Source organism: Diadema antillarum, unplaced genomic scaffold (genome assembly GCF_040938485.1).
Source record: "Diadema antillarum isolate AM-2024a unplaced genomic scaffold, OU_Dant_1.0 seq00000973_RagTag, whole genome shotgun sequence".
NCBI classification, from domain to species: Eukaryota; Metazoa; Echinodermata; class Echinoidea; order Diadematoida; family Diadematidae; genus Diadema; species Diadema antillarum.
In genome coordinates, this window is record NW_027271815.1 from 201913 (window position 1) to 215786 (window position 13874).

At 41.2% G+C, this 13874-nt stretch overlaps 1 pseudogene; it reads right to left on the reverse strand.

The window, feature by feature from the left end:
• Positions 1–871: 871 nt before the first annotated feature.
• Positions 872–13874, reverse strand: part of LOC139741993 (uncharacterized) — a 48860-nt pseudogene continuing 35857 nt past the window's right edge.

Genomic DNA, 13874 nt, shown 5'->3' on the forward strand with positions numbered 1-13874 from the left:
GGATCGATATTCTCGATCAAATAAGCCTGAATTACGCTGGCGGGAAGTTGAGTATTTTATTATGTTACCATCAGCACAAAAAAAAACCCCGCGTAATCCACTTATACGATGTAACCTTATGAATGATCACGAAGCAACATTTTTTAATGCTGGTGCAATATGCATATCTTTTTAGACATAAAGAAATATCGACGCATGTTTATCATAAAGTATCAAACCATCATTGCACCTTTCTAAATCTCAAATATACTGATAAAAGGTATGATTCTAGGAAATATCAAGTGGTAAGCATGTTTCCATACCAAACTAATTGGTATTCGTCAAAATTCCTAGTCTACTCACATGTATTTTACTGAACACAGATCACCCGGGCAAAATGGGAAAAAAAATACAAATTAAATATACATTAATATTTCTATGAAATTTATATCGCTGATAAATACTAACATTTCTATTACCTGAAAAACAATTGAATAAATTACATAATTTTGATAAAACATTGTTGACAGGTGAATAAATTGATTCATAATTATGTAGTCTACATTTCTCAGATAATCATAGAAGGCAATGAATCAAAATCATTGATATTAGATCTTTTTCTTATTCCTCAATAAAGTAATTTCAGCCACATATCATTTGCATATAATGGCAACATGACAAACACATAATGAATGCAAGGGACCCATTGGAGTCAGTTTACATTGCCATCAAGTATGTCGAGAATCTAAGGTTGAATAAAAAGCAACAACGACAAAACAATGAATAAATAAAAGATGATGGCGGAGGTTGGCAATAGGACAAAAATGGGCTGAGGGTGTGAGGACGGAAAGGGGGAAGAGGGAGGGGATTAAGGGGCTTAAGTGACAAGGAATTATCCGAGGTAGATGACTCTGGGTTTGTCGTCGTCTTGGATCTCTTGCTGAAGAGTTCCTTGTCGAGGCGCTTCTCCACCTTGATGAACTCGTTCAGCTTCATCACCATGTCGTCCAGCTTGAACTTCATGTCGTTGCACTCTTGCTGGACGGGCTCGATGCCTGCAAACAAGACAGTACGTCAATGAGAGATAGATGGATAGATAGATGGATAGATAGATAGAAAGATAGATAGATAGATAGATAGATCGATAGATAGATATAGAGAGAGATAGAGAGAGGGAGGGAGAAAGAGACAGAAAAAGAATATTGAGTGAGAGGGAAAAGAGAATAATGATGCAAATAGTAAGATAATGCTCGCTTGATATTGGTATGAATTAAGCTCAACTGGTGCGTGTTTGAATGGTTCCGCAAACAAACAACAACAGCAAATACAGTGTATCTGGAATGGACTCATCATAATTGATATAGTTTTGACATGTGCGTATCCTGTTATGTGCTTTACTGCGATGATATAACACAATTAGCGATGCCTGTCTGTTTGAAAATTTGGTTCACTATCGAAACAACACTTATTTTCCAGTATTATGAAATAAAAGTGTATTTTCCTTTGGTGAACCTCTAGCTTCCTTAAAAAGTAGTATTTTGCATTTAGGAAGACAATTACATATCAATAAATTGCAACTATATTTGGTCTCATAGAAGCAGTTAACTTGTATACCATCTATGAGCAATAATTTGTTGTATTACTCGTCGTTTGAATCTGAGAAATCATCACCACGATGAATTTAGATAACAAAGCGATTGATAAGTCGATTAGTTTGTTTCTGATTTCGTAAGTAAGGGATGCAATATGGGATGCGACCGACAAGCACTACTGTGAGTCAATGGCAGTGAATCACGATATGCTGAACATGAAAGACAAGTGAGATTATTGTAAAATGGTGTATAATATGTTAGGTATGCACCTAACCTAGAATAATATTGTTGAACGATGCATGACATGCCATACACCATGCTACCTACAAACCTATCATAAACAAATTCTTCAGTTCATAGTTCGCTCTTTACGCGACCGTGCACCATAACAAAAAATATTGAATGTCACGTGATTCCATATCAATCAATCACTGGTCGTGTTTTATGTGAGGTGTCTTATTCATGAAAATTACACAGAGTGACAGCAATGTCCGCAACGAGAGAAAAAGGAACGGAGCTTACCCTCGATGTACTCTTGCTTCTTGCGGGTCTTCGGCTCCGTGCGCTTCTGGTTGATGCCGGTCCACTTCTTGAAGCGGTCGACCATGAAGTTGACGATCTCCAGACGGTTGCCTTGCTCGGCCTGGGCCGCCTTGACAAGAGCGAAGGACTCGTTGATGATGGCGAGCAGCATGTTGATCATGACCCACATGATGAGGATCACATAGAAGAAGAAGAAGAGCGGACCAAGGATGCGATCCACCTCCAACATGGCAACGAGTCAAATTTGCCTGGATGCAGAGAGAACACATATCACGACAATCACATCACGTACCCTGTGATTGAGGTACCACCATCAGGAAACATGTTGGTTCATTTTTTTTTTCATGCAGGCCTATATATCCAGAATCCTTCGCGGCATTGTGCTTGCTTGTTAAAAGCCTATACAACTTTTCATCAAAAATGTCTCAAAACTTGCATCTTTTGTGAATTCATTATTGTAAAACAAATGTGGTCATGTAAAATGGGGAAGTGCGGCATATATGCTATTGCCCCGTCTTTGGTCTCCATTGAGACGCGCGGTGAGGAATATGAACCTATGTAAAGCCACTACATAGACATTGACAAAAAACTTTTCACTAATGTGTGCCTTTAGCTGTTTGGGATGAATGAAATGAAAGGGAATGTGTTTGTGTGTGTGTATGCATGTTTGTGCGTGCTACGGAGCTTTAACTGACTTACCGAGGAGGGTACCGAAGAGAGATTCCAGTGTCTTGATAAAGGAGGAATAGTCTCGCAGCTTGTAGAAGATGAGGAAAGCGAAGCTACTGAAGGCCATGTACATCACGCCGAACATGATCATGAAGAGAGACAGCTCATAGCCGAACACCTGGACAACAAAAGTTATTAAATAAGCAAAAATGTTATTCTGTAAATGTTTCTTTCATTTTTTTTTCTGAAGAAAGTGTACAGCTTCATGGCTGCATCTGATGTCAGTACAGGTTCCTTGCTGTCTTCAAGTTTTTGTTCAAGGACACAAGATTTACTGCCTCCAGAGTATCAGGCATACACACAAACGTAATGTCGTCGCTTTAGAGAGTCAGGACAGTCATGCAAACTGAAAAAAAATGCAAAAACCAACCGCTTTTCATCCATACACGTACGCAATGAACATGTCCCAAATGACATTAAAGATTAAAGCAAAATGATAATGTGACATTGCCGTTTCTCATTGCAAGTGGAGTAAGTGGCTTATTCTGATATTTATTGTAAAACTGAACTCGTTGCGTCCAAAATCTGGTAATGCTCAGCAGATCCGATAATAAATGACCACACCTGAGCCTCGTTAGGAAGGAGTTAAGAAGAGTTGTAATTGTGTGTGTGTGGGGGGTGGAGAGGTGGTAGTGGGTGGTTTCTTAACTACCACGGAGGAAAGACGGATATACGTACTGAGAGTGTTTCCGTGAGAGCAGCATATTCTTGTTGAATCGGAGGAGGCGGATGAACTTCACGGTTGCTATGAAGAGCAGCAGGCCGACCATGGTCGTGTACAACTGACGGAGAGCAAAGTAAATGATTACGTATAGAATGTTACTTTATAGCTAGTCCAGGAAGGTAAAGATGACACATACACTGACGAGATCATCTGCCTACCTTGAAAGGCAACTTGAGAGAGTCGAAGGTCACACTGATTTCAAAAGAGAATCAACACTTTGTTTAAGCACGGAAATATAAACAAATATATTTCTCCAGAACCCTTGTCTCGGAAGTGAGGGAGACATGAGGTTATGCTTTGTACTCGTAATGTGAAGGGCAAACTTGTTGTTACTTAGTATTCTTTTAAATACATGTAATGCGTATTTTTCATTCGTATTCTGGATGGCCTTGCTGCCATTTTGGTAAACAGTCAAAACTATCATAGCTGGCACCAAGGGGGCCAAAAATGTGGCCGTTATAGACAGGAAGACAGGGTCTTTTAACATGTTTGGTTTTTTTTCCTCTGGGAAGGAATTGTTTTTCAGTGGTTGCATACGGCAGGTGGTTGCTATAGAGAGGTGGCCGCTATAGACAGGTGGTCGCTAAGACAGGTTTGACTACATCTGAACAGGGCCCTCTCTTTTCTTAAGTCGTTCTAAGCTTTACCTGAAATAAAGTACAGTTAATTGCTATAAAGTTCACAAAAAATCTCTGAACACACTGAAAGCAATAATGTCAGCATCGTTCTCGCTTCATTCTGTTCTTCAGTGTGCAGAGGCCAAGTCAAGCTAACTCAGGAAAAGTCGAGACTTACGTCGTCCCACATGGCGAGGTATTGGAAGTTGTGGAAGGCGTTTGGATCGGCGCGGATGTCGCCCATCAGCTGGTTCGCCTGGAAGAGTCGGTACAGGTATGATGTCAGAGCCCCAGCCGCCAGCCCAAGTGACACGAGCTCGATGACATTCCGATGCATTCTGTGATTTAAAAAAAAGTGTTAAGAACGGAAAAGTTAACACATACTTTTAGATTAAGACCCCTCTCATTTTTCAAAGTGAATAGTGGTGTGACTTAACATATTTACGGTTTCAACAAGCAACGGATTTTCCCCATTATATGCATATTGCAAACAAACAATCAAATAGACAAAAAACAAAACAAACAATCGAATCTGCATTATCCCAAAAAATCTCACATATCGGAATTAAAATAAACCATAAAGATGATTTCTCTAGTGCGAGAGCGACTGTGAAGACTATCCAAAGCTGGCGGTCAACAAAGTTTACACAAAACGTGCTTTTTTGATAGAATGTTTAAAATTTAGATTCAAATGTCTTCTCCAGAGATACAACATACCTAGAAATTGGAATCCCTAGAAATCCTAGATTATATTATTATAGTCTTTATCCTACCGTAAAAGTTTAAGACTTTCATCGTGTTTATACCGAAAAAAAAAATCACTTCCAGTCCCACTGTGTGAGGATATTTGGGAAGTTCCTACCTTGAAGTACGCTTTCTTCTCCTTTACGATCTTCTTCACTTCCCGATAGCCGTAGAACAACTCAAGGAGAACAAAAATAGCCTCTCCAGCCATGACGAAGTAAGCAAATGGTCCGTAGTAATGGTCGAGGGTCATTGCTTGGAACTTGACCACTGGCGTTGCGCCTACGGAGTGGGAAATACAATAATACAATACAATAATATTGTAAATAATTCATAACCATCTCAAAAGCAGCTTTATCCTGTATTGTTAGAAGCGTTCACCTTTAAGGGAAAGGCTAATTGAAAATCATCACTATTCTAATCAGCTATCCTGAACTCAAGTAGGACGAACAATAAACCTCCTCTTCCACAGTGATGTTATCATAAATGAATAAATCAGCATCATTACAGTCAAACATCATCATCATCATAATCATCATCATCGTCATCATCGCCATCATCATCTCATCTCATCTTATCTCAAAAGGATAAAATGCTCTCTCCCTAATCAATATGATTATTTGAATGCACCTTTATAATTATCACCATGATTAATTCCATAATAACTATTTCCACCTTCGTATATAGAATCAGCCGCTTCCTCGATCGACAACAGCAACTACAGCAAAATGACGTAAAATGACTATGCTTTTTTTTTCGGCAATAGTACAATACCTCCTGTCGGCGTGAATTCGACAACGCAGAGGCTGACGACGTGGAATTGGTGGTCGGGTTGTAGACGGTAAACTCTAGGAACACGGCCTTGTCTGCTGGTCGATCCACATCATGTCCTTAAGGTAGTTCAGCATCTCGTAGTCGTTGTCGATGTTGTTGCCGAACTCCACGGCGTAGCCGCCGCCGTAGTAGACGAACTGCTCGGCGTAGGCCGGGTAGGAGTCGAGCTCCAGCCAGTCTCTGTACTTCCACGGGTAGTCGAATCGATCCGTCTCTCCACATGGGAATATTCATGGTGTCTGGGTTACAGATGATAACGTCAAAGTAGTAATTGATGAATTCAATTATTGCATTAATTTTCATTGACTCTCATTTCAGTACATTTCATTTCATTTATTTTCCATTAGAAACAAAGGTATACAGAATCATCAGCACAAATGTAATTGTATAAACAAAAAGTATTCAAAGCATTTACATGATCTCGTGAGTTGTTTTATGATATTAAGGTAACAAACTTTGAACAAAGTCATAGAGAATCCATTAACGTTGAATCAATCGCCTCTGTATTGGTCTCTTTAATCACACTATTGAATCAGGTGCAAAGCTATCATCGAATATGTATCACATTTCTTGCATTACAAAACGTCAACATGTTCTCACATATCATGAACATTTCAGTGGGCTATACTGGGTATTATATCTGTATATTATAAAATAGTATAGTGTTCGGGGACATTAATCATTTTATTTTGCCAATTATTTTATTACAATGATACAGCCTCGTATTTTCTCTATCCTGCTGTCATTGCTTAATTCCAAAACCGTAGTATTGTTTTGTGTAAGGTGTGTGTTTTGTTTTGTTTGTTTGTTTGTTTTAAATGCTCCTGCATCAATCGTACGGATAATATTGTCTGCCATGTGGAGGAAGAATTCGACCAGTACACGGACTGGATCTATTCATTTGCTTTGACGTATTTGGGTGATGCTATTTCTACCTACAAAGCTTGATCGGGAATTGCTCTTACCCGCTCATGTTGACGGCAAGCCAACCTGGATGGTAGCTATCTTCATCGTCGTCCGCCGCGGAGTAGACGTCGGTACAAGTGGTTGATTACCGCCAACATCGACGTCTTCGATCTTGCATGAGTCTGTCGGGACAGAACAAATTAAAATGAAATACGGTTCGAAATATTTCATCATTCGTGATTAATGAGCCCACTGATGGAAAAAAGAAACGTGTCCTCCATAGAAATATCTCAAATTCAGCAGCTCATTTCACCTTTCAACAAAATATTGACAGTAGTGTTTTCGATATCATGAATCGCCCCTAACAGCCTAACGAATCTTATCAATGAATTTCATCACCGGTAACGAGTAGTAGCAACAACAATCATTCAATGTTCAAAGCGATGTATCAACAAATGTCACAAAGAGCAGTGACGGAAGAAGCGAAAGTACAACGAACGATCTCGTAAAGGATCATAAGCGTGGTAAAGACGTCGGAAATGTCCGACACCTTCCTACCGCATTCTACGCTCTGATGACAACAATTAACTACGCCGGAAATGTGTTAGTAGGATAGTTCGATGGTGTCAACTAACCATTCTTGCTTTACATAGCGGTGGCTACACCACAGAGTTGAAGGGGCTCAGCATTAGTATCACTTCTCGATAATCTGAGGCATTTTGCGCATTGTCTCACGGCGGGGTAGATAGGGTGGCAGGCACTGTCCCAAAGGGCATTCATATACGTTCGTATATTCGTTATCGCCACTTATCTTTAAAAACTTTGACGCTTTGAGACGGCTTCATTTCTGTTTTTCCAAGGGTTGGAACCGGTAGAGGGATTCTTACCTTGGTAGACCCGCACTTGTCTGAGACGAGCTTTACCCAGTAGCACGTGGGTCCGGTCTGTAATATACTTCTGCTGGGTGAGCACGGCGTCCGGTTGACCGTTGTATTTATCCCCGGGGTAGAGGGACGGAATGAATGTCTCTTCGAGGTACTGGAAAAAGTTTGCCCTGCTACCAACCTGCAAGGAGTTAAGGGCGAGGCACGCATTGAAGGAGGCGAAACAAGAAACTTAGATCATAGTTGGCAAACAAAAAGAGTAGACCTGGGACGATGTCTAATGGTAAGATTACTATGAATAGTACTGCAAAAAGAGTGCTATTTTGATCGTGTTAACAGCACAAAAAAGACACATAATGAGACAAATATATCGACGGTACACACAGACATCACCGTATTTCGTCAGACAATCTGAAATTCTTGGGGATTTCTAGTCGCGACAACGATATGGACTCCTACCCGTTTGTGTTTGAAGCTCACTTTGGTTCGGAACGGGGCCAACAGGTTAAGCGTCAATGCTCCAAGAGCTGCAGATCAAAGTTCTTCGGCTACTTTGACTGATGCATTCATTTCTTGCTGCGACAATAACATAATCTAATGCCAATAGGCTTATAATAAAAAGGGTATGTTATACCAGCAGGAGTCGATGCACAGCTATAGAGATAGTACATTTGCGGTAGCTGTAACGCTGAGAATGATTTCATATCCACAGCAATTACTTCACAAAAACACAATAAGTCAGAATGATTTTGCTCTTGTAGAACAGGCCACTATTTTGTCCGTGGTCAAACAGTACAGGTATCGGCATGTGCTGGACGTACAAAAATACTTACAATTGTTACAAAGAACGCAATAATTGTTGCTGACAATGCATTCTACTAGCTCTGACTCTGACCGTTTAGTGTGTCCCTCTGTTTTTCGCAGTTTGAATATTGTTAGGGTTCATTTCGACCACTTAACTTTTTAAGACAATGTAAAATTCCATAAGGTTCCACAATATTATTGTAATAGTCTTTTCATTGCAGAATGGTTAGTTTTCCCTACTTTTTGTTACCAAAGAAAGTAAAATATACTGAGTATATGCTTTTTGTTGAAAATGAAATAAACTTTGAATTGAATTGAAATGAATTGAATGCATATAACTGGAGTTACCTGACATACATAGCATGTTTAAAGTGTGAATTTCGAATTATAATCGCATGTTCGAAATGTTTCATATATTATTTTTTAAACCATTCCTCCCTCTCAAACAAACGTAGCACCAAGACATACTCACATTGCTGAGCGATCTGATGCCGTGATACTGCGCGTTGCCGAACGTGTTGGAGACAGACTTGAGTACGCCGAAGCTGTTTTGGTCTCGACTCCCATACGAGATGAGGAACATGATGTAGAGGTAGAACATGTAGATGAAGATTTCCTTGATGATGGACATCATTTCGATCTCCTTGAACCTGGGGGAGTGAGGCAGGAGGAAAAAGAGGAGGAGGAGAAGGAGAAGAGAGAGAAAGAGAGATGGATAGAGAGTTGGTTACCATGTATGGAAAGTTGTCATTGACATCGTGTTCGTTATCAAGATTTTTTTTCGAGAATAAGGCCTTATATCAGTGTTGTCATCGCTTTTCATTATCATCATTATCATCATTATTACCACCACCACCATCATCACTATCATTACCATTGCTATCATCATTATCATCATTATCACCATCGTTATCATCATCATCATCATCATCATCATCATCATCATCATCATCATCATTATAAGTATCATGGTGTTATCATCAAGACAATCGTATTCATGAAATTGTTTATATACTTTTTTGCCTGCATGAACTTTTAGAATCACCACCTAATCATGGTTGATATCATCATGACATCAATAGTAATTATCATTTTCGACATCAAGATTTACACCACAGCCATCATCAATGTTATCTCATAATCACCAAACCGCATCTGCATTTATTGAAATGTTTAACTCGGTTGCTAGGATACCTCGTCTCCCTCATCTCATCCAGGGTGTCGGTGTCTGGAGGCTTGACGGGACACATCATCTTCTGCTGCTCGAGCTGCTCCACCTTCTCCGGGTCCTTCAGCTCGTCTTCCGTCATCCTCTCGTGAATGAACTCCTCGTCGCCCTTGAGGGCGGGCGACTTCGACTCGTCCTCCTTGTCGGGCTTCTTGATCACCAGAGCGAAGAACGTCGCGAGGCACAGGACCTGGGATATTTCGTCACAAACAACGGATTTTGTTTCTAAAGTTGATATTATCACGGAAACGGAGAATGCTGTGCAATATCGTCATTTACTTAGATGTCGTGTTCTAGTAAGTTAGCACTTGGGAGCATGATAACGATAGCCTCACATCGATCGTTATAATGACAAATTTGCGCTTTACTTCCAGTGATGAGGCATACATTTTCCTGACGCATTTAATGAAGTTACCATGTATTCCATAATCTATTTTTAACAGATGGCTCCTCATTTAAAAAAATATCAAAAAAAAAAATAGGTCAAATAATCATCACTTCTGATAGAATGATTTGAGAGCACTTAAATTTGAGGAAACGTACAACTTAACAATTTGATCAAATAGGAACAACTGGCATAAATCATGTTACAATGTCATTGCCTGTAGGCCTATTTGGTATAGAGCATGCGTAGAAATCCTCGCATCGGATCCACGATCTGCGAAAGAGAGAAGTGATGACTTACCTTGATAGGCTGCGAAAAGAGGATATCCTGGACCAAGGAGAAACAGATGGACTTGAGCCACTCCGTGGCCTTCTCTACGCCGAAGGTTCCGGCTACCTCCACGGTGAGCCAAAATGCCACGCCCACCGTCGCGTAACCCACCACCCAACCGATGATGAAGCACTGCCATGGCAACTGGAATTTCTCCTTCTTCTTCTTTCCTGTCTTTTTGAGACCAGCAACGAGCTCCATACCGTCATCTGGTTTCTTTTCTCCATTTTCCTCAGCTTTCGCTTTCTGATGGGATTTACATGATGAAACCATGAGGCAAAAAAACAACATAATTGAACTGTTTTTAAAGAGAGTCACTCAAATAGATCTGAATGTGTGTTACCGGCCAGTCAGGAACAATATCATTTGTTGTGTTTCATTTTCAAACAGCATACCCAATAAAAAACATTTGGATTTAGAGTGCAAAATGATAGATTACTGATTAGAACTGCAACAATCGCAAAAATATAAGATTCCTTCAAGTATGCACTCCCGTAGAGATGAGCGTTCGAAAAAAAAATAAGAGAAAGTAATTTACTAAATTTTCCTCTTTTTTTCTCTAGTTTGAACGACAAGGAAAAAGCGTTTCTTTACCCCTTCGAGGAAATAACGCGATGTCAATTTTCTCTCACCTGAACTAAATTCAACAGTTTTCTCACCTCTTCATTTTCATCTTTGAGTCGGTTGTCTCCCTCGTCGTCGAAGCGCACGGTGCGACTTCGGGCTGACTTCAGCAGTCGTTTACTGTCGTCACCGGTGTCGAGGAACTCGAGCTGCTTGACGAGCTCGTCTTCGGCCTTCTCGTTCATCCGATCTCTCTTGTCCTTCTCAATCTCCTCCTTGGTCTTCTGCTCTTCTTCTTCTACACATGCGTGGGGAAAACAAAGGCGTGGTCACGACCAGTAAAGTATTGGTCTGCGACAACTGTTAGGTGGTTAGGACTGGTTAGAGCCATACAAGCGTGTCTGAGCGTCAGTAGACATAATTCATGCAAACTTGATAACCCTCTCTGTATTATATCACCTGACTAAAGAGGTAAGATTACAATCCATCATGACATATATGGCCAGATACAAAATCTAGCATTGCCCCGCAAAGTGCGTTACCCATGATTCTCTACATGACTGTGATGATATCTGACATTGCTTGGACAATAATACGTGACTGATACTAAAATCAAAGCTGTCTTAACATATGAGGATGGCTGTTATTCTTGTTATTGTCAATATCATAATCATTGATAAACTCATGTAAATTATAATAGAAATTAATATTGCTATTATCTTTGATATCATCATTATTGTTATTGTCATTGTCAGCATTAGCACCAGAATCGTAACAGCCAGCGTTACCTTTCGTTTTGTCCTTTTTCCAGAACTTCCAGTTGATCTTGTCCGGCGGAGGTTTGGAGAGGCGGAACATCTGCACCACGATGAGATTGGCGGGGAACACCATAAGGGAGCTGATGACACCGATGGTGATCTCCGCCAGGGAGAAGGAAATGGGCCCAATGGCGAAGGATCCACCTGTGGAAAGATATTTCAAGAGAGGCGGTGTAAAGTCACGAGTTGGACCTTGTTTCCTAGCTAGCGCGTCAAACAGAGACGAATTCGTCTTATATTCCAAGACAGGATAGACTGACGTCAGTTTCCTGCCAACCACGACTATTATTGTTTCACGTACAGTGACGTATGGAAGGGTGTGGTATGATTTCGGTAAAGAAACCTCACATTCGAGAGAAATCGAGAAACTTTTGTTCAACACGTTTAGTGATCGAACATTCAAATTTCCTATTTCATTCATCATGCGGGCCAGATGTATGTTGTCGAACTAATAAAATGATTATCAGATTATGGTACGGGTTGTTGCACGCATGGAAGAAAAACACGTTGAGGTAGGCGAGTACAGTATGACTAGCTTGTTCATTCTGAGTAAGGAACCGTTGTGTCTTGGTAGATAACGCTATGAACTCACAGTAGTGAGGTCCCTGGGTAGTGTTTGCTGATAACAGCGAATGTTTTTCTACAACAATACATCTTCTCTTCATTGCCATAATTGCCTTGTAGGCCTACTTCGAAGGGAAGTTCGTTGATACTAGTAAATAGCTTGTTCATAAGATTTTCCATACTTCCTTACAGGAGACGCTTTAGATAATAAAAACATAATATAGGTAAGGTCATGTGGTTGCAGCACAAGCACCACAGGTCCTTGAACCTTTAAGAAATATACCCTCTTTTGTAGCCTATTCTGGAAGCTAAAGTGGGATGGGATGCGTGTGCAGTCAATGGCCGACAATGAAGTTTGTTAGTATAGTACAGGAGGGCAGCTACCTGGAAAGTGGTGAGGGAAGATTTGTTAATCTAGCTACATACGGAAGACCAAGGTCCTCCTGTTCATGTGTGACCCTCTCACCTGTCGCGCTTCCCAGGTCGATGCCGTAGAAGAAGATGTTGGCCATCATACTGGAGAAGAGGAGGGAGAGGCAGCACAGAGTGCGCTGGCAACGGGTGAACGTGCTGCGGGCCGGCCGGGCGAAGACGGAGAACCAGAGGTGGCCGTCGGAGAGGTTTCGGCGGGTCTTACTGTAGAAGAGGAACCCGAAGCTGGTGAGCTCACTCTTCCCGGCCACTGGTATGACCCTCTCGATCTGTATAGGTAAGACAATGACAGGACACCATTTTGTGTTTTGTGATACAGGTAGTGTAGCCTCTATTCGCAAACCTACGAGGATGTTCAAGTCAGATTAACTAGGTGTTAACTGCAGGGTGATAATCATGTTGGCACAATAATCTATGAATATTTCATTAGTTTCACGCCAGTGTTCTTATCTGTTCTAACCTTGTGTGTGTGTGTGTGTGTGTGTGTGTGTATGTGTGTGTGTGAAATTTTGAATATCAATTATTACACCAGGTTCTACGGACGATGATTATATCTACCTACGTGGGGTGTGGTGGCATAGTGGATATGCTCCCGACTCCCACTGGAGGACCTGAGTTCAATTCCCGCCCAGTGCTTACGTCCTTGGACAAGATGTTTTTACCCACTTTGTCCCTCTTGTGTAGACATGGGTACCTGGCAACCATAGGGTAATAATAATTGCAGGGCCCTCTGGTAGAGCAGTGTCAACACTGAAGAGGCTACCATGGATAAATAAGACCTTTTACCTAAAGAAGTTGCCGCTAGTTCCTTGAATCAAGAAAGTGAAAATCAGAAGTAAATCTAACCTGTCCATCGTCTTCTTCCACAGCTAGCCACCTGTCGCACATGAAGTAGTACATCTTGTCCGTCTCCAGGTCCTTGATGACCAGACGGCTGAGCACCCAGGACGGGAACTTGCCGCTGTTGTCGTGCCAGATGCGCACGTGCATGAGGTTACCCAGGTGACGGGGTGCGGACATGATGAAGCTGTCGATGCCGCCCCGCTGGAAGGTTCGTCGCTTCGGGTCGATGAGGAGGCGTGGTCGAGACTCCTCGGCGTCGCCCGTGATGATTAGGGATACTTTCGCCGTTGTCGCTGTAAGCGGGAGGATAAGAGTGACCCTTAGACCAAGTACAGGGTATCATCAACATAAAAA